Source organism: Ochotona princeps, chromosome 15, assembly GCF_030435755.1.
Source record: "Ochotona princeps isolate mOchPri1 chromosome 15, mOchPri1.hap1, whole genome shotgun sequence".
Lineage (NCBI taxonomy): Eukaryota > Metazoa > Chordata > Mammalia > Lagomorpha > Ochotonidae > Ochotona > Ochotona princeps.
Genome location: NC_080846.1, coordinates 28360017 through 28385389, shown reverse-complemented (window position 1 = coordinate 28385389; position 25373 = coordinate 28360017). Strand labels below are relative to the sequence as shown.

The 25373-nt window shown below is 35.6% G+C and overlaps 1 long non-coding RNA gene across 1 annotated transcript in view; it reads left to right on the top strand.

Annotated features, from left to right (window-relative positions):
* The first annotated feature begins 1615 nt into the window (after positions 1–1615).
* The window catches only part of LOC131482133 (uncharacterized), a 90265-nt gene continuing 66507 nt past the window's right edge, over positions 1616–25373 (top strand). The window contains exon 1 of the long non-coding RNA XR_009246772.1: positions 1616–1719. This is a non-coding gene — a long non-coding RNA (uncharacterized LOC131482133). The remainder of the gene's footprint in view (positions 1720–25373) is intronic.

Genomic DNA, 25373 nt, shown 5'->3' with positions numbered 1-25373 from the left:
CAGTTGAATAAATACAGAGATTTTTATGTAACAGACAGTAAATATTATTGTTTAGCTGAAGAAAGAACAGCAGAGAGAAACTGACTTATCCAAAGACATTCAGCTAATACATTAGCAGGACTGAATTCAAACTCACATCGTATACTTCTGCAATCCACAGTTTTAAAAACTAAGCTTTGCTGCAACTCTAAATTTTATATCATATCTGATATACTTACATATGTGTATAAATAAATATTTTATGTGCCATGATTTGCACGCATAAAGTTTTTGTGTACTCATTCACGTTACATAAATAATTTGTAGAGAAACTTTTTTTATTATTTTCTTTTATTGGAATGAGTTTAGAGCAGATAAAACATGCCCAATCATATAATGTAATCTTGACTCAGGAAATTTGGTTCTTGTCAATATCTGAAAACACTCGTCCCTACTAAAATCTTATTAAATGACTTTCCATATACTAACGTTTTAGTATTGACTTTAATTAGAAATTGTGTTAATATTCCCAATGGTTTTTACTTGCTACTCTACATATTGGATAAGAAATAAGTATGCTAATGTTTTTTTATTTATAATTTTCTGTGTTAACTGAGAGAGTGTTTCTTTTCTGGACATTATTCCATTTTCCTTTTGAATCCAGGCAAAATTTCAGCAATGTAACTATGTCAAACAAATGAAATAATCCTCTTATCTTGGCCATCATCTCTCTACCATGTTAGTCCCTCCAGGTTTTCTGTGTTATTCTACCAATTTTTGCTTCTGAAAGTCATGACGGTATTATTTATAATAACTTGAGAACGGTGGGAGGCCCATTTGGCTAAGAGGTTAAAGCTGTAGTGTGAGATGTCAGCATCCATGGGTTTAAGTCCTGGATGTTCCACTTTTGATCTAGCTCCTTGCTAATGGCCTAGGAAAAGCATCAGAAGATGGCATAAGTGCCTGGTCTCCTGCACCCGTGTGTGAGATCTGGACAAAGCTCCTTAGTTCCACCTGGTTCAGCTCTGGCCATTGTGTATATCCGAGGAGTGAGCCTGTAGAGGGATGATCTCTGTATGTATGTCTGTGTAACTCAAATAAATAAATTGATCTTTAAAAAAAGTTAGTGCAAAATTATAATGCAGCATTATATTGTATGATGCTTATACATTTATAAAGAATTTCTAATTATATGGGAAATACATGTTACATTGTTTTATTAAGGATAAAAATAAATGTATTAGTGACAGAGACACAGGCTAGAGTGAGAGAGAACTCTCATTCACTGCTTACTTCTTGAATGCCCATAATGGAACTATTCTAGTCTCTATGTGGCAGGATCCCAAAATCTGAGATACCATCTGCTGCCTCCTAGGCTGCATATAATCAGAAATCTGGAGTTCAGATTGGAGCCAGGGCTAGAACCCAAATACCCTGAGATGCAGACACCCCAGATAACATCCTAACTGGTTTGCTAAATACCTGCCTTCTAAAATAAAAATAGTATCTGCTTTTAAAAAAATAAATAGAGCAGTAAGTCAGCATTTGACCTACCTTTTAAAATTCCAGTTACCTACATTTGACTATCAGAGTTCATTTCCTAGTCTTGATCATGATTCCAGCTTTCTGACATTGCAGATTGTGGAAAACTGGTGATAGCTTGTTGGTTTCCTGCATTCCTGTGGGAGAACGGTACTAAGCTACCTGCTCCTGGCTTCATTTGACCCAGCTGCCGTCTTGGTGAGTATCTGGGGAATGAAACAGCAGACAGAATCTCTCCAGATCTGTCTTCCTGTGCATTTTTGGTTCTCAAAGAAACTAAAAGCAGTTGTATCAGAAAATGTATTTCTTAATTTGTTAAACAGATACTATTTTTTTATTTTAAACTTTTGTGAATCCTTAGTGCTAAAATTGATAACTTTAGTTGACTAAGTCTTGAGTTTTTATCTTTTTAATTATGAGAAGACATTTGTATGGCTAGTGAGATGGACTGCATTTCATTAAATGTAATCACAAAAGAATGCTAAAGTGTTTTAATCCATTAAGAATTCATCATACTGGTACTGGGGAAGATAGGTTAGAATAATGTCAAGGTAGAGTTTGTGCTTTGCAGGAACTCACAGATGAATGTGAGTGGAGCACTCAGTGGTTTGTGAGACTATCATCTGTGAGGGCAGCAGGATAGTAAAGGGCTGTGTGCAAATGAGGGAAGGACTGTTCTAGGCCATGAGTCTTTGAAGAGCCTTCATGAAACAGAGAAAGTAGGTGTAAAAATGATGAGGATTCTCACTAGATCTCGTTTCTAATGTTTATATCCCAATCTCCAAATTTTCATTTTTCAAGGTCAATTCCATGTAACATTTCTAACATCTAGGACATTTCTAATTGTGTTTCACAGGTAATTTTTGAAGTATTATTGTATTTGGCTCCATCTACCTCCCATGTCCATACAATCCCTAGTGAAAAAAATATGAGGACATCTTCAAAACCACTGGACTGTGTATCTTTCTATTTTCATCATTCCTCAATTTTGAATTTTCATTTCCTCTTGAGTGAGCCAAAGGTGATAAAACCTATAAGTGATACAAAGTTTTTCCTTGTCACACACCCCCTCCAGCACTGATAATAATTTTTGTTTCTGTTTTTTGCTATCATACAATGATAACAATATGTGGAGAGTTCCTGTTGTTGTAACTCTTAAAATGGTTACATTAGCAACATAAAGTTTTGTGTGCAAATTATACTGAAGTGAACAACAATAGCAACACAAAACTTATTGAATAATTGAACTAAAGAAAATGCAATCTGTACTTGGAGTGAGTTGTGTTTTCAAATGTTTCCAAAAATAGGTTCCCTTAGAAATCCTACTAAGTGACTCCACTTAAATGGATCTTTAGTATCATGGCTATCAAGGCAAGAAGGGTTCTTATTCTTATCTCCATAAGTCATGTCTGAAATAGCCCCCCTTCCCATCTCCTTTGAAGATGAAATCAGAGAGTGAAATGAACTGCGTAGGTTACTGATACCTGCCATCATGTAAATCTCAGGGCAGCCTCCCTTAAATCTTCGTGGGCTCAGCTGACATTTTCATGCCATTTTATTTCACCTAGACCAAATTTGAAAGTACTTTAAGAGAAAATGCAATCTAGTCATATTCCCATTTCTTTCAAGAAATACCTCAGAATTAGAAAAGAGATTCACACACCCTGTCTCACAGTGTTTAAAACTTAAAGACAATTCACTGTCTAAATCACTGGGCAGTTTTACCAGTTTTTATTGCAGTCATATTCCCTTAAACTTCTTTGCTGGATGTTCATTCTGTTCATACTCTTAGTGTCTTGTCATTTTGACTCCTCCTTCTTAATGCTCTTCAACATAAAAATATGGTTTGGGGGAAATTGGCTCTGGCTCTGATCATAATAGCCCCAAATGACAAGGTTCCAGGTGACCTGACATGCCATAATAAGGAGAATATTTGCATGTTTAGTTTTACATGGTGAGTAACAGTAAAATATATCAGACTGCTGGTAAAGGGATTTGGCGTTATTCTGAAATGCTTGGGATGCAGAATTGCAAACCTTTACCTAGTATGCAGTTCCATTAACTTTTTAAGATATATCAGACTTTGTTTAAATTATTGAACTATTCTAAATATTCTGTGATGCACTTATTTCATTGTTCCCTTTGATGTTATTTAGTTATATTTGGGTTCCTCTTCTCCTTCTACTTTCGTTTTCCCTAGGAAATATATGCAGTTTCTATGTTTACATGTGATACTGTGTGGTACTATAGTCTATGTTAAAACATTACTTCCGAAGAATACAGAGCTTGGAACAGGGAGTGGGAAATTATGTACAATGTACTTGTTAGTCACTTTAAGAATAATCATGTAATTAAAATGTGTATACTTTGCTTCAAGAGTTCTGGTTACTGATATTCCCAGTGGAGAAACCACTAACTTTAGAATTTGAAAATATGTAGGGTATTTTTGTGAGTAGAAATGCTGTACAATCTCCTGTTTCCTAGGTTTGAAGCTCCTTGGCCATTTATAAAACACAACAGGTTTTTCCATTTCTAACATAGGTAGAAACAAGACAGCCAAACCAAAAGAAACTGATTTCACAGTTATTGTTTTCCTCTGATCTGATTTACCTTGTGCTTTTCATACCTATAATATCAAGGACTACAAGATTTAAAAATTGCAGCCACACACAAGAAATGTAACATTGAACATCAGCAAATGACAGTCTTGAGTTCATACATTTTTGCCATATCATTGGCCACCTGCTATGTTGCAGATATTTACAGAATTTTTAATAGAGTAATAAATCAGTCATAACTCCTGGACTTAGGAATAAAACTATGTCAGGAGAAAATGTCTAAATATTCAATAAGATTAACATAAATGAAAATTTCTTTTGTCTTAGGTCCTGAGGATTTTGGACTAATGAACTTACAATGTTTAAAAATGTTTTGAAATTTACTTTCTTTAGAGTACATTAATTTTTCATATTGTTTAAGTAACTTAAAAATGTGAGGATATAGCAAATATCTCAAAACTCTTTCATATAATCTTCACTTCTTTCCATACTCTTTTCAAAATATGGTCCTTTCCACTGCAGGTTTGAAATTCAAAGCATGGAGCTAGAAGGGAATTTGCTGTGTTCTTAGAATAGGAGCCAATGAGCCTACTGAAACCCTGAGGTGGAATTGAGAAATGAATCACTGTGAATGGATTTCAGTCTGAATAGCACATATCTTTATGTTGCATGTTTATATAAGCCAACCTTAAGAGGCAAAGAAATTGGGATTGTGTGGGTAAGGCCCCTGGAAGAGAGACTAAATGGAGCCTATTTCAAAATCCTTAGATTTGATTTGTATTTGGAGTTTCTGAGGGAAGGAAAGAAACAGACATCATGGAGGGGAGTAGGACTGAAAATTAATGGCTATAACTATGAGAAATATTTATCTTGATATTTTAGAGCTTAAATTTTACAGCCGTAAATAAAGTGGAGACATAAAAAAGTACTGTGCTTTTTTTTATTGACTTGAATACCAATCAGGGAAAATAAAATGCTTGTACATTTAAATGAAAGTGGATTTGGTTTTGCTGATCACTGCTGGTAGTCAGCAGCAAGCTAGATGTCTCAAAGCTCACTTTCAAAAAGCCTGTTTTCTATTGGTGATGATAAATTTGCCCCTTGCTTATACTTATCAGTGGGTGTTCAGTTGTTACAGCAGGTTGGAAGTGATTCAGTTCATTTCTTGGGTATTTTCAAAAGCAGGGAAGGATTTCACACTCTGTGGAGTGCTGCCTCGCCGAAAGTAAAGAATATTGCAGCTTATGGGAGTGATAATTAAAACCAATAATAACCCAGCAGTCTCCTGGGCTCTGCAATGCTGGGAGTAATACTTCACCATTGTACACCTGTCTGGTTGGAGGGAAGCTCTAGAATCAGGCTGAAACAGCAATTCAAATGGGAAATGTTGAAATTTCTAAATATCCATGTGGAGAGTTGAAATATGCACATTAAATGTTGCATTGATGAAGTAAGTGTATAAAGGTAATAGATTAGGTAGGAAAATTAATTAAAGGCTGTTTCAAGGTATGATGAAACATTTTGTATATATGTGAGAAAAAAGAACCATTTTTTAGTCAAAAGATGTAACAGGATAAACTCAAAAAGGAAAATGCCTATTTTGCTCCAAATGCTGTAGAAGTAATATACTACAAAGCATGTTAAATAGATTATCTCTGACTGAAGTATTTATTCTTTATTTCCATTATAAATTAGTAATAGTCATGCTTCATGTTATCATGAAACAGATCAACTAAGGCTTTCAAAACAAGATTCAGAAAAAGTTAACGTTGTCCGAATTGTAGTATGTCTACCTACGAAGAGTAAGTCTTTTGAGAATATAATCATTGTGGTTGTTTGGATGTTTCAATTGTTAAAATAATAATTTTATACTTTGAAAAGATGTGAACATAAATGCCTCCAGAAGGAAGCACTGTTCAGTACTCTATGAGATTGATAAACAAGATGAGCGGAAGGATTAGCCTCATGGTAATTCATTTTACAAAACTTTTACATATTGGAATGTGAGAACTTTCTTAAATTCATTCTCTTCAAAAATTCAACCTTTGAGAAACATTGGGATGAATGGATCACCTAAATTTTGTTAAAAACAAATACACATTTGTTTTAATTTTTATGCGCTGGATGGATTTAGATTAATACAGAATTTTTTTAATCCAATAACTATCACATGGCTGGAATTGTGATATAACAAGTTAGGCTTCTGCCTGCAATGCCAATATCCCATATAGGTGCTTGTTCAAGTCCCATTTACTGTACTTCCAATCCGGCTCCCGTTGATATGCCTGGAAAGCAGCAAAAGTATTCCCAAGTCCTTGAAGCACCTTCTCTCTCTACTCCCCAACTAGGATGAAACTCCTGGCTTTGGTCTGCTCCACCCTGATCATTGTAGCCGTGTAGAGTGAACTAGTAGATGGAAAATTCTCTCTCTCTCTCTCTCTGTCTTCTTTCCCTCCCTCCCTCTCTCCATGTGTCTCTCTGTCTCTGCCTCTACTCTCCATAACTCTGCCTTTCAAGTAAATAAAATAAATCTTAAAAAAATCCTGTAACTACTGCAAATGTCCTTTCACTTTGAAAAGTAACTTAACATCTTAGCCTCAATTTCCAGCTTTGGAAGTGAGCTCAATTGTAAGCTTAATAATGATACTACCAACCTAACAGAATGGTAAATATTATTTAGTGCACTAAAATGCTAAAAAATGTTTTGTACATAAGTGAGTGCTATTGATATTGCAATAGAAATGAAGAAAACTCTGGTATATAACCCCATCAATGTATTTCTCATGCAGTTGTAATTCAACATTTCTTCAGTTATTTATTAATTTGAGAAGCATTTATTGAATTTTTTTGTTTAACACCCATTCTAGGCTACTGGCATAATAAGATAAACCCATAATATGTCCATCCTCCTTTATTTAGCCTTAAACAAGTCTTTCATAATTCAGAAAGCAAATATAAAGAACATAAGGAGGGTGAGACGTATTTCTTTCTGGTGAAACAATTGTAATATAGGAAACAGTAATGTTTCACATGGTTACCTGGAAACTGGGATTACTATAGTCTCTCTCTCTCTTTTTTTAACCATTACCAACTGTACTACATATCATGGTGAAATAGTCACCAAATCTGGGTTGCAGCTATTGGAAAGCAAAGCAAATGCATGGGAGAAAAATGTCCCCTCTTTTGGTTGGGTGGGGGGCTTGAGTGAAGCACACACACACTATATATATATGCTTTCATTCCATTTGTAAAAACGTAGCAGACATGGCAACCCTCCTGGTAAGGGAGACGGAAGATGTAATCTATTTTGGCAGCTAAGTCTCTGGCTATTGCTCAGCAAGATGGGAAAAGGGGATTATGTTTGACAGATGGTAGCTGCTAACAAATAACCTCTTGAAGCACAGTGTTTCTTGGAAGAGAATAATTATAGTACTAAGGTGAATCTGTTAGTGCAATTATATGAATGCAGTTAATTTTACCCAGTCAGAAATCATGTTGATCATGTAATCATTTTGTTAAATTTCAATTTTTGTGAATTTGATCCCTGGCCAACTAGTAACCTCTGTTAAATATTTTACCTGTGTGCAGTAAAGTGAGAAAAATAATGATGACATAATAAATTCTGACACATTTAAATGTATTTTACTAGACAAAATTCTTTAGATTAATACTCTTCTACATGTTTAAAAGATTTGTATATTGGAAATACAGGGTAAAAGAAAAGGTGAAAGAGAAAGAGAGAGAGAGAGTGATGAAGAAATAAATAGAAAGAAATGAATATATTCCTATATATGTGAATGCATTTGCTGATTCTCTCTCAAAATAGCCCTCTCAGGGGCTGAGCCAGGCAAAAGCCAGGAGCCAGTTTTTTTCCTCTGGGTGTCCTGCAAGGAAGTAGCAGCCCATATGCTTTAGCCAACTGTTGCTGTTTCCCCAGGTGCATTAGCATGAATCTGGATCAGAAATGGAGCAGCTGGAATTCAAATCAGTGACCATGTGTGATGGTGGTGATACAGGAAGACTGTATCACCATATTATGCCACATCAGTCCTTCACTTCCTACACTTTGCTGTTAAAAATTATTTCCCAAAATAATATTGCCAGAAGCTACATAATGTCTTAAATATATCTATATATCTATATCTATATCTATATCTATATCTATATCTATATCTATATCTATACACACACACACACACACACTGTTTTCTGACTTTTATAAAATATTACATTTTGGGGCCCAGTGCAATAGTGTAATGGTTCAGGTCCTCGCCTTGAATGTGCCGGGATCCCATATGGGTGCTGGTTCTAATCCTGGCAGCCCCATTTCCCATGCAGCTCCCTGCTTGTGGCCTGTGAAAGCAGTTGAGGACTGCCCAAAGTCTTGGGACCCTGAACCCGTGTGGGAGACCCGGAAAGGAGTTCCTGGCTCCTGGCTTCGGATTGGCACAGCACTGGCCGTTGTGCCCACTTGGGGAGTGAATCATTGGAAGGAAAATCTTCCTTTCTGTCTCTCCTCCTCTCTGTACATCTGCCTTTCCAATAAAGTAAATAAATCTTAAAAAAATACTATATTTTGAACTGACTGAAAGAAGATAGAACAAGTTTCGGCACAGTATAACCAGAGGAAATTTTTTTAAAATAAAAAGCATAGACATTACAGAAATATAGACATTTGCCAATAATTTCTTTAAGTTTTATTTGTTCGTTTTTGTGAAAAGCAAAGGAACAGAGACAGCAGGAGTGGCAGAGAAATCATCTCCTGATGTTTCAAACCCCAGAGGACAACAACAGCCAGATCTGGACCCAGCCAGAGCCAGGAGCTGGAACTCTATCCTGGTCTCCCATAATAATGATAAATACTAAACAACTGGGCTATGATTTGCTATCTTCAAACCACACTTATAAGAAGCTGAGTTATAAGTGTGGTAGCTGGATCTTGGAACAGCTCTCTCATATGGGATACCAGCATTGCAAGTGCCAAATGAATTTATTGTGCCATGGTATCTATCAACCCCTGCCAGAAACTTCATTTAACTCTTCATTTAATGAGGAAACCGCAAGAAGTCAAAGTCAATATGAAGAACACATGTATTTGGACAAGCTAGAACACTAGTTTACAAATAGATGTAAGATATCTACAAAGAAATAGTTCATTATTTTTTTACTAGACACATTTCAGTTTATTTGCATTTCTATGAATGGCAATCATTTGCATTACAATCCTATGTTTATAATTTAAGAGCTATAGAAAGCTTGAAAACAAACAATGATAGGTAGAGATTAATAGGATGAGTGGTCATTTTTAAATCATTCACAGTTTTTCCTGAAACATAAAAGTACTTGTTTTCATTTTGATCCTTGTTCTTTTAAGTTAAAGTTAATAATGTAAACTTACTGCAAAGAACACTTGAGTCCACATTTTTAGTATAACTAACCTACATATCATTAATTGCAGTATTCAATGTACTTTTTGTGTCTATAACATTATTGCTATACCGTATTTATTACTGTATCTATTGGCAATAAATATACAACTGTTTTCATCAGAATAATAGCAGACACTATGATTCAGTAATGTGAAAACATAAATATGAAGAAACATATAAGTTAAATTCATGGCCAGTGTGAGGAATCTCAGTAGGATCATCTCAGGTTCTGTGATGCTTGGAAATGAATGTCCCGTCTTACTTGCTGCCCTTCATCAGACTTGTGATTCTGCCTTCTCAAGAATGGCATCTGCAGCAGTAACTTCAGTGTAACCAGTTATTTGCCTACCACACAGAAACAAAGGTCTCATCATCCAAACAACAGAAAGGAAAGATAGGAGCGTGTGTTTTATTTATGTGGAAAAGGTGAGAATAGGGTGGATGTTGAGACACAGTTCTAATCACTGAAATCATAAAGCATGTTTTGGCAAATAGAGGAACTAAAAACCAAATTGAATTAGACTAGCAATAAAGGCCATGAAAATTTGTTGTATCCGATGTAAAAGCTGTGTATGAGAGCAAAAATTAATTTATCATTTTTAGTTTTTAGTTAAGACAAAGTATAATAAGCATTGTATAGAAAAGCATGTATAAGTTTTAATAATATACAAACCTGGGAGACACCTGGAAAAATGAGTAACTCTAAAGTGAATGAGAACCCATTATCCCCTGAGATCAAGAAAGAAAAGGGTGTGAAATCTTCTTATGCAGAAATGTCAGAAAAGCATGTTAAATAAAGACTAAGATTTTGTTATGAAAAATTAATGTAAGTGTTTTTTTCTAAGATCAATAACTTTTTCCTTGATAAATTTCAAGCCATCTAGTTATTCTTCTCTTCTTGGTACAGAGATTTTACTTAAATGTATAAATTTCCAGTACAAAAGTGACTGGTGTTATTTTTGGAACTTGTGTCCATGGTTTCTAAAATAATCACGTCAAATTAGTCTATATGTGTACTCAGGAGTGGCACATTTGCTTTTGTAATAAATAAAAAGTTTACATTCTGTACACATTGATTCCTTTTGAGGCAGCAACAATAGATATATTTTCTTAAATAACATTTTTTATGACAAGTCCCTGTATGAGTCTGTTTTCTATGATGATAACAAAAGCTGGGGCTGAGTACCTTATAAAGGAAAAGGTTGATTTAGCTCAGTGAATTGGAGGCTCAAAGTGCAAGCAGTATGGCACTGGCACTGCTGTGGGTTTCCCTGGCCATTTTACTTCTTGGTACAAAGGCATTATGGCAGGAACACACAAAAGAGAGCACTCACTTCATCAATCAGAACATCAGTAGGCAAGAGGAGTCCAACTTTCTCTTCTACACTAATTCACTCAGACAGGAACTAACTAGGGTTTCAGTAATCCCTTTCAAGGATAGCACCCTTGATAAATTAATTATCTTGCACAAATTCCACCTCTTAGAAGTGCCACCACTTCACTGCCCCTCTGAGTACTAACCTTTCAACAGCAACAACAACAAAAAAATCCCTGGATGACGAATCACATAAAAATCATACCAATACCTACCTTTTCTAATACACAAATATAGTAATAGACTGACATTGTTTTTGTTTTTTGCAATTAAAAAATGTCTGCCTTAAAGAGGCGTTCAGTGTACTATTATATCTGCCTATGTGTTGTAGCTGCATTGGAATATATGGAGGAAATCCCAGCACCCAGTACTTTGCATTTACAGAAGGAAGGCCAAAGGAAAGCCTGGAGCTCTGAAACTCTGCAAAATCCTTGGACCTGCCTTACATGGGTCATTTGACTTCAGTTTTGGAACCATTGCCTTAGTCTACATGCACACTACCCTACGCAACACAAGATCCCTATCTTCACACCCATCTAAATATTTTTCTTCCTATTTTTCTGAGAAAGCATATTCCAGTCTTCTCTCAGCATCCATGCTCTTCCAAATAGAAGATACTATTCCATTTCCTTGGGATAAAATGTCTGTGTGTGGAACTAATGGCAATCTGTCTCTGGATAGAGCAAATTGACTACTTATACCTAGTGAACATTCAATCATATCATTTTGACAATTTTTCCCTTTCTATCCAGCATCATCACTCATTTCTTCTACTGCAATATCCCTTTTAGCATGTAATTATGCTTTTGATTTGAGATGTATTTATTTTTAGTACTAATCTTAGTTTTGTCCTTATCTTTACATTGCAATATCTTTAGCTTAGAAGTGAATCAATAAAAATTGACGTAAAATCAGTCACTCCATGTTTTCTCCTTCTCAGTAAGCCAGATCCGTGTTAATGCAAACCCATTCTTTTTTTATTGCATTTCATTTTATGACATCGTTTCATAGGCTCTGAGGTTCCCCAAACCCTTCCCCGTGCCCTCCCCCCATGGTGGATTCCTCCACCTTATTGCAATATTACAGTTCAAATCGAGTCATGCTTCTTTCATTGCAAGCATGTACCATGTATAGAGTCCAGCATCTTATTGTCCAGATCAATTCAACAGTTGCTTGGGGAGACCATCCCTGGTCTAAAGGCAGAGCTGGCAGAATATCATTCTGACCAATTAAAAGTAATGACTATCAGAGTCACCCCGAAGCTACCCCCAAAACAAAACAAAACAAAACAAAACCAACAAACAACAACAAAAAAATTAGAATAGACAGAGAACAACAAGGAAGGCTTAGAACCAGGCAGAAAACGGTAAGCAGGTACTCACATATACCTTACTAGGTAGGACACGAAAAGAAGTTACTCCTCACTAGGGTATTGAAGATTTCTCTGCACACCCTTCCTAAAATTGTTCTGTGCCTCAACTGGTGACATATGCCTAGTTAAAACCCATTCATTTTTGATGGAGTGATTCATTAGGAATTAACCCAATTATGAGCAAGACTTGATACACTCATTATTTCTGTGAAATTTTATTATAATTGCATTCTGAACTGTACGGAAGCTCAAAAATCTTTCCAAAAAATATTGCTCAGAGAATTATAGTCCAATCATAAAGTGTCAAAACTAATAATATACATCAGAGAAACTATTACCAGGAAGTCTGGAAAATGTCAATGAGATAATCTTTCTATGATTAATTAGGAATAGTTGATATAATTTATAGTTATAAAATTGGAGTTTGTTAAGAAAAGTAATCTGGAATTTTAATATATTTATAATGAAATAGTGAGAATACAGTCATGTTTATGGTTATAAAATTGCAGTTAGGTAAGAAAAGTAATCTGGAAATTTAATATATTTATAATAAAATAGTATGAGTACAATCATGTGTTGCTTAACAACAAAAAGCTGTGCTGAACAATATATTGCTCAATGATTTTTGTCTTGATGGGAGCAAAATACAGTGTTCTCAGAGAAATTAAGACAGCTATAATGTCAATAAGTGACATAATCTTATGGGGCTATCATCTGTTCATGGTCAGTAATTAACTGAAATATTGTTGTAACTGTATAATCATCATCTTAGGTGATATTTTGTAAATGACAAATATTAAGAAATGGAAAGCTATTGGGAATATATGTTAGAAAAAATGAGAAACAATTTCTTACAATACGTATAGAAGGATAAACTTGTTCTTTGTTTTTTACTTTTGATAATCAGAGGGGTTTTAAGCTTAAAGAAGCTGTTTAATATACAGTCATCCCTCAGTATTTATAGGGGATTGAATTTTAACTACATGAATATATAAAAAATCTGTGTGATTGCTCATGTTCCTTCTGCTAGACACAAAACTACTTCAGTACAAGAAAGCTGTGTTCTTTCTCCTGCCAGAACATACTGAACATCTGAAGATTCTTAATCATGTATTTGAATGTAAAGGAAAAGAATGCCAACATAGTGCTAGTAAGTGATGAACTCTGTTCAAGTAATAGATACTGTAGGTTTATTATGCTACGTAAGGCAAGAAATCAGTTGTAGAAGTTCATAATATAGGAGTACGTGTCTGGTTTTTTGGTTAAGATGTCTGCATCTTATTGGATTATCGCTGTTCTGTTGATTCTGTAGTCTGATTCCAGCTTCCTATTATATAGAATGCAGGAGAAAGTGGCAATAGCTCCAGTGATTTTGTTCTTTTCACTTGTGTGGAAGACCTGGATTGGCTCTTGGTTTTGGACTAAATCAGATCTGGCCATTTTGGAGCACTGGAGAGTGAACCTATATTTTGGAGTTTCTCTCTCTCTCTCTCTCTCTCTCTCTCTCTCTCTCTCTCTCTCTCCCTCTCTCCCCATCACTACCTGTTTCTCCCCTGTTTGCCTCTCAAAAAATAGATAAAAATTCTAAAAATAGGAGTTTACAATTTAAAACCTGTCATTGGAAGATTTAAAAGTTTGAAGGGCAAATGGAGTATGTACTAACCGATCAGTCACATATAGACTCACAAATAAATTCATATATCAAAATTGCATAGTTTATTAACCATAAAGGAAAAGTGACATAACATAAGCACTAAATTGAAGAAGTGTATTAATAAATATAACTGCAAAGATAACTGCAAAGATTAATGAGCTAGCACACTGGTAATAAATATAATAGATATTTAACATAAAAAGCATTAATATCTAGAAAAATACTCCAAAAGATGAAAAACACAGATAAATTTGTGAACAAATATTGACTATCTTTAAGTATATGTTAAAATTTCAGCATTCATTATCCTTCTAGTCGAATTGTGCGTGATTAAATGCAGATGACTATGTTTAACTTGTCATTCTGTTGCTTTTTTATTTATTGAATATTTAAATACAATGAATGCTTCTCCAGAAAATAGAAATAACTCAGATAGACACTGAGGGCATTCAGCTTAAAGAAAACACTAATATTTTAGAAGGTGTGGACATTGGTGTGCAACTGCTTGAGTTGCTACTTGGACACCTGAATCCCCTATCCTTAGTGCCAGTGCAATTTGTGTGTCTGTTTCTCTTGCAGCTTCCTGTGATTTGGGAAGCAGCACTTGGCAGCTGGAGTACTTGGGTTTCTGTCACCCTTAGGAGAACAGTAAGGAATTCCTGGGTCCTGGCTCTTGTCCAGGCTGTTGAGAGTAAATCAGCAGATGAAAGATCTAGTCTCTCCCTTTCTCTCCTCTCTATTGCACTCTCTCTGTCCCTCTCCCTTTCATATAATCTAAAATATATTTTAAGTTTTTGTAGGAAATGACCTCTACAGAAACCTAGAACTCAAAGAATTCTTCTGGTGAATTCTTTCTTGCTTGCTTTAAAGTGTAATGATCAGGCTACAGTATACTGCAGATAATGGAAGAGGTACAAGAAAACAAAAAGATATTTCTCTTTCTAGTTCTGTAAATCTATAAATAGATACAGACATATAGGATGAAGATATCAATGGTTTATTTTTAGTTTCAAGTGGGTATTCTAAAACAGTTCCACGTTATCTATCTGTCTCTCTATCTATCCATCCATCTATCCATCTATCCATCCACACACATAGGTATTTGTGTATGCCTTTTCCTTTGCATTTTTAAAAATTTTGCCTACCCGGAGATCTTTCCTATTAGCTTTGTAAACAATACTGTGTTCTTGCTTGTAATGCAGTGTACTTTGAAGGTGCCAATCAGTAGACACTTCTGTTTTGTTCAAGAATAGACGAATGACCAAATCTGGATTTCCACACTACTGTATTCCTCCAAGATATGTTACTTGAACCAAGACAAAATACTCTATTTGACTAGTACTCAACACAGATGTTTTCTCAGATTTGACATACTGGAAAAAAAGAAATCAGACATTCTTTATGAATTATAAAAGACTTGAAAAAGCTTTGTGGACTAGGAGTTGTCATGACCTGTCTTCTTCTTGTAGAAAAACCCTGAAAAATAATTCAGCCAACACACATAGAGAATCAGAGCACATTAGTAATGCTTGAAGTAACACCCACAGGTCATATGAACTCTGATTTGGTTATGAGGCACAACCATCTGTACTCTTAGATTAATGTGTCAACCCTCCCTTTCGTTCCATGAAGTCATTTCAGTTATGAAATTATTTGATTAATACGCAATACTTATAACTTTTTGGACTATAATGTTATCATTCTAACACAATACGTAACATATTGCTATGAATCATAATCACACCACTATTATATAACAAACTGGAACTTGTTATTGTTATCTGTATTTTGAGACCTGTCTTCCCCCAACAGGTCCAGCTGTTCTAATAGTGGTTACTAATTTTGAGTAGTTGTTTTTCCATTTTCGGAATGACAATTTCTAACATTCACAAATGAGAAAATATGTTTGTGTATGTATCTTCTTTCACTTAACATAATATTCAGTTTTATCCATTTTTCTATAATAGGATTCTATCTTTATGGCAGAATAATATTCAATTACATGTGTGTACACATCATACTTTCTTTACTATTCATTTTTCAGTGGGCATTTAGGCTGATTTGGCTTTTGCTGATGATGCTGCAGTGAACATGAGAGTACAGGTGTTTATTTACTGCACTCATGTAATTTCATTTAAATATATATCAGAAAATGAAATGATTGGCCTATTATAGGGACCTCCACATTGTTTTCTGTAATGGCTATAGTAGGCGTGCATCCATGCCATAGTGTAGAAGTCTTTCCTGTTCACCACACCCTTCCCAATATTTGTTATATTTTATCTTTTTGATTGTAGTCATTCTATCTGAAGTGAAATGACACTTCATTTTTGTTTTGATTTGCGTTTCTCCAATGGCTGTTAATATTGAGCATTTTGTATGTGTTTATTCATTTGTGCTTTTTATGATAAATATTGATTTAGACCCTTTGCCTATTGACTAGATTGCTTTTACGTTTTGGAATATTTTGAATATACTCTTAATATTGATGCTTCATCAGATAAATAGTTACAAATACTTTACTCCATTATTCAGTTGTCTCTTCTATTTGCTTTTATTTGTCAATTGTTTCATTTGGTGTATAGAAATTTTAGTTTGGTGTAATGTCATTTATCTATTTTAACTTTTATTGCATATGCTTACAGAATATTGCACCCCCTCCCCAAATATCTTGTATTATGCTATTGTCTTCAACATTTCTATGTTATCTTCTGGTCATCTTGTAGTGTGGGATCTTATGCATAGATTACCACTTGTTTTGCATAGATTTTTTCATCGAGTGAAAGGACAATCTTTTGCATATGGAGATGCAGTTTTCCCCTCATTGCCATGAATAGACTGCCCTTTCTTCACTGTGTCTTCTGGACTTTTTCAAAGATGAGTTGGCTATATGCATGGTAGGTGCTTATGAAAATGCATGTTGCTACCACTATGTTAGTGGATCCTTTCAGTTGGGGGAACCACCGAATAATCAGCTCAAATGGTGCTGCTCAAAGGAAAACTTTATTTACTATTGGCAGGTAATGGAAGCACTGAAAGCTATAGTTTCCTGAAGAGCTGACTGAGGCAAGGTTATGTAGGGGTTGGATAACAGGATTAGGGGAATGGCCAGGATGTCATAAAGAGAGCGAGAGGACCTTTCTGCGCAGGCAACATGCATCTTCACGCTGTAGGCTTAAAACTGGGACTCAGAATCATTTCTAGAATTATTCTTGGTTGATGTGTGATCTGGTCCCCTGATGATATGTCACATAGTAAGTCTCTCTGGAACCTGCTCTGAAACGGAAGCTCTAGTAAATAAAGTTTTAGATTCTCTGTCCTGTTTCTGCACCCCCTTCTTGCTTTTATCCTATATTCTAGATTACAGCTGTCAAGAGATGGTTGCCAGGTTCAAGGTAAAAATCAGGGATGAAAAGTCGGTGGAAGGAACATAGCATGATGTGAGGCGGGGGACTGTGATTGCCTTGGAAAAGCCAATGTGAAGATTAACAGAACTCATATGCTTAAAAATAACTACAAAAGCATGGAGAGTTTAATTGTCATGACCTCTGTTTTCTCTTTTAATTGGCTGTATGTGTATATCTATGTCATCAATTGCAATACAGAATCTCTCTAGGTTCTTTTGGAAAAATCAGTATATAAAATTGTCAAATATTTGGGAAGATTCTGAAAGTCAAGATACTTGAAACTTTTATTTTCCTAAGGAAAAAATCTTAATATTGATCATGGATACCTTTCCATAGAACTTACCATACAAATAGGTTGGGTAAAAATGGATTTTTCTTCATGTAAATAACGTACCATTGCTGAGATGCATACTGCAAATTTTAAACTATAGTCTATTTTCTGAGTTACAGAATAATTTCTTACATCATCACACACATATTTATCGAGTGCCTTTTACGTAGAAAAAAAATTCATTTACTTGAAGGATTTATAATTTTGAAAAGTGGAAGAATCACTAATTTAATGAAGTATTTATTATAGTAAAGTTTGATTAATCATTGTAAGTAAATAAAATTCTAATACATTATCACATGGCAAAGGTATTAGGAAAATGTTAAAATAATAATCGTTTTAGGGATAAAGTAACTAATTACACAATGTTTCGAAACAGACAATATATGTTATCAAAGCATTTTTAAAAATTTAAAAATACAACTCTCAATAATGTAATTAACATATATCAGTGATGTTTTCCTACTTGCTGATTCATGTAGTAACAATAAAAATGATAAAAATATGTTTTTTAAAAAAATGAAATGGAGCTTCCAGCAGTTAATAATGGAAGCCCTGTTTGGCTTTGCTATTTTCTTTTTTAAAAAATCATCATCGTCTTTGTTGCTTCTCCAATGTTTTGTACAGTGAGCATGAATTTATTTGCAACCAGAAGATGTCACACAAAATAAGGGCACTGGGCCAGAGAAACAGAGCTTAAGCAAATTTTCAAGACAGGATAGCCAGGTGATTGCTATGGACTATGGAGGAACTGTTTTTCCCACTGAGCTTCTTTGACACATCTTCAATTTGGTTCTGCTTCTACCTAGCCTGGTTGTGTCCATTCAGCAACTTGCTCTATGTGTGATCTGCCTTTCATCCTTCATCCTCTGACATTTACTGGGATGAATGTTCAGTCTTAGGAGCTGCTCTCTGTTGTGACTTTTCTCACTGCTGTGGAGACACCAACCTATTTTATAGCATTCAAAACCTTCTAAATGTTAAATGTATTTGTATAATTTTTCTGAATATTAGGCATTTTCTATGTTTTATATTTTTTAAAATTAATATATATTTCAAACTTAATATAAGCAACATTATGATAATCCTTTCCAATTCCGTAAATGTGTTTCTATCCTTTCAGGTTTTCAGGACAAATACTTTGGGATTATTATTGAGTTCAGAACCCCCCAGTAGTAGATCTTATTGTTTTATAACAACATATTTAAAATATTTATTAGCTTTAAAATATGCCCAGAATCAACTGTTCCAAATCAAATTGGCTACTACTATATCACAGATGTGAACTGCCAAAACTCCTTGTAAATGTGATATTCATTCTTTCAGTATTGTCCTTGTAACACTGATGACTGAATCTTCCTGGAACATCCTTCAATTACATCTCTACAGGCTCTTTCTAGAATTTTCTTCAAGTGATAACAGCTCTGACCTTGGTCAATGACTCTCATCTTATGTAAGTGATATCATCTATGTGCTGCTGTTCATCTCAGCTGGGATTGGCTGGCCTGGACAAGGCTCACACAATGCATTAGTTTTCAACTGTTGAGCATGGCAGATCTGAGATAGCCTCTTTCATATATCTGATGCTGAGTGAGTTGTCAACTGGAGCAATGGAAATGATTGAGCCAGATGTTTCTCATCATCTAATAGGTTTATTCATATGGTGATGTTAGGCTATAGAAGAGAAACATGCAAGATCTCTTGAAGCTTGGATTTGTAATTGACATAGCCTCACTTTCAGAGCATTCTGCTTGACAAAGCAAATCTGAAGATGTAGAAATAGTATCTATTTGTTGATATGAGCTTCAAAGTTCCATGGCATAATGGGGAAGAAGACATTGCTATTCAGCAATCGATCACAAAGGAATGGCAGATGAAGTTTCGGGGCATTAGTGAGTAAGAGGTATTTTTCTCTTTTTTTTTCTGTGTTATAGCAGGAGTAAGCAGGACAAAGCTTTGTGATATGCTTGGGAGCAATAAAGATATTGATTGCAAATAAAGATAAGTTGAAGTTGGGAAATGCAATATTATTTCAATAGACAGTTTTATCGATATTTCAGAAAGTTTGATGAGAATGGAATAAAAAGTATTTGTTATAATTTTTTTTTGAAATTCATTCGTAGTGTTTTTGCCAAGTGCTTTTTCTATAAACTTCTTAAAGATCATTCATATTCACATGATAATGAGGGGTTGAATTCAGTTTGCATTTAAAGCAAATGGAAAGTTGAGTTGTGAATGCAGGATAGAGAAGAACAAGCAGCATCAGAGTGAATTCAAAGCAGAAGACCAAAACCCACCAATATTCTTGCCCTTTGGGGTTGAATAGACTTGATGTGAAAATTTTAACATGAATGTTAAAATGCAAGAGTGCAGTTTTAAGCAAAAGTGAATGTGACTAAGTTTGTCCTGCAGGGGTTGATTATCTTTGTTTCTTTTTCTTTCTGTGTTTTGTTTCCTTTTGGTGTGAGAAAAATGTGTAGCTCCTGCTGGAAGTCACCAGAATGTTGGCAGCATAACACGAGAATTTACAGGGTGTAGTCTTTCAAACATCTTCATGTCGCTTCCATTTTCTTCCACATCTTGCTTTTCCTCAAGGGAAAATTCAAACCTCCTTTTCACAGGCTTTTCAATCAGCAGCTTTCAAGGTTTGTCCTGAAGACTTTCAAAGCTGAATTATCCTGCTGAGTGAGACATAAATGTGTAAGCTCATGGATTGGCAAAAAGCAAAAACACTCTCCAAATCTATAGATATCTACTTTTCCTGGAGTTTCTCTGTTGATTTTAGTTTATTAATTACTGCTTCTAGCACTAATCCACCTTCTTATTTATGATGTTATATTCTTTCAGTTATGTCTTCTTATCTTTTAATTTATAGGTGTTATAAAAATAAAGACGAAAGTAAATTTCATGCACACACATGTACATATACACACGTATACTCATATGTGTGCATGCAATGGAAATGTGATATATATATATCACTTTTTAAGGAATATATATGATATATATATATATATATTGCATTCTTAAGGAACGTTCAGTCTTCCTTAAGTATCTCTCATGTATGAAAATAGTAGTTCTCATTTCCTGAACACTTTGCCTCACAAGGAAATGAAGATTTGAATTTGGGATTCCCAAATTCATATATCGAACTCCTTTCAGTACCTTATAAAGTAATCTAATTTGGAAATAGGAATGTTGCAGATATAATTAGGATGAGATCATTGGAATAGGACTTCATTTAATATGACTAGTATCTTTTAAAAATAGTAAAGTTGTATATGGATACATGGCCCAATTATATCATCTCATGAAGATGAAGGCAAGGATCTAAAAGCTAAAGATAAATGAAGATTTCCAGCAAATAGCAACTAGATAAGAGAAATGTAATGGGTTCTCCTTCAGAACTCAGAAGGAATTCTCAAGAACACAGTATAAAAGCTCTGCCCAAATTGTAGCACAACGCTGTGTAAAAGTCAGACTGACAGTAACAACTCTCCCCTGATTTTCTAGTCTGGGATCTGCCCTGTGGATTTTGAACTTGCCAGCCGCAACTATTGCCATTCCTTAAAATAAATGTACTAGTGCTTTAAGTCTCTCACAGAACTGATAATAGGTAGAAAAATGAGTAATGAAAGAAACAATATACAAATATATGCATATGTAATGTATGAAATGTGTATATGTATATGCATATGTATATGTATCTCTGGCATACTTAACAAAGCCATCATGGGGCTAGCTAACAAGGAAGCTGTAATCATTCTACATAACAGCGTTGATTCTCAATGCATTTCGTAAGTTTCCCATGACTACAAGGCTTATTTGTGACAAACAAAATCCAACTCTGATTCCATAGCTCTTTATCTCAGGTACTGTGACACTCAGTTATATATTAATTCATATTGTCCTGTATTTTCCCTCATGGGATATGGGACATGAGGGAAAATAAACTCCTATTATTCTTAACTTGAAGAAAGCTGTCATTGAGTGTTTTGGATCTCCTACTTGCAAATGCCATAATGTAGATGAGATGATGTTCTTTGGCAGCTGCTTCAGTTGAAGCACTATGATCATCGAGAGTCATCCTACTGAGAACCCCCACCTGATCTCTGCACATGCAAAGTAACACTGCTGTTGAAAGGGGGAACAGTCACAAACTCTCTTTGGAAAAGCTTTCGACTTACCATATCAATCTCAGTCTCAAGGTGACCAATGCACCCTTAGCTTCTGTTTTCTGTATTTACCTTGAAAGTCCTCCATCTTACCCCCTATTTAAAAATCGAGGGTTATGCTGTGAGGAGCAACAGTACTGACAGTCTGAGATGGTGCGCACACGCACACACACACACACTTGCATCTAATCCAAGATTTCAATTTTTGCAGACTAGACTTCTCAAGTTCAAGCACAGTCACTGAAAAGCAGACATGTCACACAAAGAGAAATCGAAGGATAAACTGCTTTATGTCTATACACGGAAACAAAATTTCATGAGAAGTAATTAGAAGACTTCTAAATGAAGTGCATGTAGGAAAAACTGTTGTACGCTTCCCTCCACGCCTTTCAATATTGTTCTTAACAGTGCTGTCACTTATCTACTCATCCATCTTTTTCTCTATTAACATTCTGAATGTGGACCCTATGCCTTAAGGTGAGATGTTTTGGGTAAAAGAAGACTAGTGCAAATACATTCTCTTAATCTCGTGCCTGCAGGACCTGCAGATATGAGAGAGGCAGACTCAAACCTGGCTCCCTCCACTTCCACTTATGAAATAAGTAGAAAATAACTTAACCTTTTATTGAATCTCCTCTATCAAGTCAGGGAGAATAATACGGAAATCAATGACTCATTGAGTTTACAAATAAAGTGATAAAATGTAACTTCAAAGTCAAGAGCTGAGTCTAAACAGATGTGCTAAAGCTCATTTCTGCTTATAAATATAGAAAAACACAAAGATAGCTAGTAAGAAAATGTTTAAATGAGTTGCCTACTTTTCTGGCTCATGACAAGCTGCTAAGCCAAGACAATGTGTAGATGCTCCCTCAATGGAATTGAGTAATTACAGCAAGTAAGTGAAACAAACACCTAAGGGTATAGCATGGCAGGTATGGCCTTGTGTCAAAGGCACGCATGAGTTCAGGGAAGACAGAGCAGGCATCTGGGTTCTACAAATGAACAGGCATCTTCTGATTCCATGTCCTCTTGTATTAGCCACATCAGACACTACTGAGCATAGAGAAACAGTAGCTGTGGCAAGAACCGTGGCCAGTGGGGGTTACATCAATGTCAGGCCAAGACTGGCCAGCATGAAGAGCAAATAAAACAAAGGCTCCAGCTGATTATCAGGACCAAACCATCTCTTCTGTCCTTTACTTGTCCTCCGAAAACTAGATAAAGTAAAAAATGGGGGATAGAGCATTTGAAAAGAACAATCCTCATGAAGGTGAGCACTTGTTATTACCACATCTATGAGAAGTAAGAAGAAGGAGAGGAAAAAGAAAAGGAAGTTGTCTATATGAGAAAAATATTAACTTCCCCATAATTTGCCAGCAGGTTTCTGTTTTAGACTCAGAGTCCGTAATTGTTCTCTCAACCCCATTTAACTGCAAAGATGTCCAGGAAAACGAAAATGATATTTGTTTCTTCCTGTAAAGATATGTACAGTGGGCCGGTATGATAGCCTACTGGCAAAATCCTCACCTTGCTTGCCCTGGGATCCTATGGGTGTGTGTCCTGGATGTTCCAGTTCCCATCCAGCTCCCTGCTTGTGACAAAAGCTTTGGATGGCCCAAAGCTTTGGGACCATGTATCCCTGTGGGAGACACAGAAGCAGCTCCTGGCTCCTAGCTGTGAATCAGATTAGCTTCAGGTTGTTGCAGCCACGTGGGGGAGAAATTAGTGGCCAGAAGATCTTTCTCTCTCTCCTCTCTATAAGTCTATCTTTCCAATAAAAATAAATAAATGTTTAAAAAAGCTTCCTTCCTAAAACAACAGAAAAAATGTTGTCTCAAGATTCATGTCAGGAAGAAATGAAGCTCCAGCAGGGACTCTTGGAGAGATTCCGTGCTTCCTGATGAGTGCTAGGATCCCCTGCCTCATGGCTCTACTCCACTCTTTGCCCGTGTCTTTCGTTGACCTGTCATTCTCAGTAGCTCACATTTCATAGAAGGATACATATGATAAAATTTAGTCCTACCCTGAAATCCAGAATGACTTTGCTTCTCAGGGTCCTTAACTTGATCACATCTTTAAGAGTTCTTTCCAATTTTGGTAATAATTATAGGTTCCAGATTTTGGGACCTGATATTTTTAGGGACATATTAATATTCCATGGTAAGGATTGATATTCAGATACATGCTGAGTAAAATTTAGCTTTTATTAATAGGAAAAATGAAGTTGATAAATCCCGAGTAAATAGAAAATACATAACAGGAACTTTGAGATCTACAAAATAGAGTACAATGTGAATACAATTATAAGTGATGAAGAGGTGTTACCACTAGTATAAGAAGTAATTAAGAATGTGTGGGGTGAGTGTTTTGCAGGGATTATCCTGATGCTTGATACATGTTCACTGCCCCCCACTGGAGTACCTCGTTCTTGTCCCAGATCTGTGCTCACTTACTCTTTCCTGCTAATACACAGTGAGGGACATCAGGCAATGGCTCAGATATTAGGTATCAGTTACCAAAGTGTTTAATCCAAAATACATCTTTTATTTTCTTCTTAAAGCATTTATTATTTCTGTTTGAATGGTTAGATTTACAGTAAGGTGACACAAAGAAATATCTTCCCTCTGTTGGTTCAATCCCCAAATGGCCACTATGGCCAGAGCTGAGCCAATTTGAAGCCAGATGTTTCTGCCAGGTGTCCCATAGAGGTGCAGGGACCCAAAGATGTGATCCATTCTCAACTGCTTTCCCAGACGATATGCAGGGGACAGGATCAGAGGTGGTGCAGGTGGGACACACACCAGTACCCATGTACTGCAGCACAGTACTTGGATACCAGCACTGCAGGTTGAAGATTAGCCAGCTCTACTATCATGCTCACTCCAAGTTGGATTTTTTTTATACTTTGTGTTCTAGTACTCCCAAGAATGTGAACTTCCAAAAGGTATTCTGCAGATTTCATCGTCAATTTCACTGTCCAAACAGTAATTGACCCAAATAAATTGCAAAATAGAGTGCTGAAGAGAGTTGAATTATCATGATGATGTGTACAATAATGTAAGTAGAAAAAGTAACATTTGGCAGAACACTGGGTGGAGACAAACTTGACATTAGCAAAGATCTAGAAATCCTATGTAACAAACAAAAGTAATGAGCAAATATACGGTTGGATCAGATTACACAATAGGCACACAGATCATGTACTTTTAAGAAATTTTTTATTGTGCCCAAGCTCTTTTATGGTAGATTGCATTGCTGCTTGTAGCACCATTATCTCAAATGAGTGCCAGTTTGAGTCCACATCTTTTTTTTCTATTTTATTCTTATTTGAGAAGTAGAGTTATAGAGAGAAGGAGAGACAGAGAAATATCTTCCATTGCTGATTCATTCCCCAAATGGCTACAATAGCTGGAGCTCGACCTATTGAAGCTGGGAGCTAGGAGATTCTGGGTCTCCCATGTGATGCAGGGCCCAAGGATGTTGGTCATCATCTGCTGTTTACCCATACAATAAACAGGAAGCTGGATTACAAGTGAAGTAGCCAGGGTATG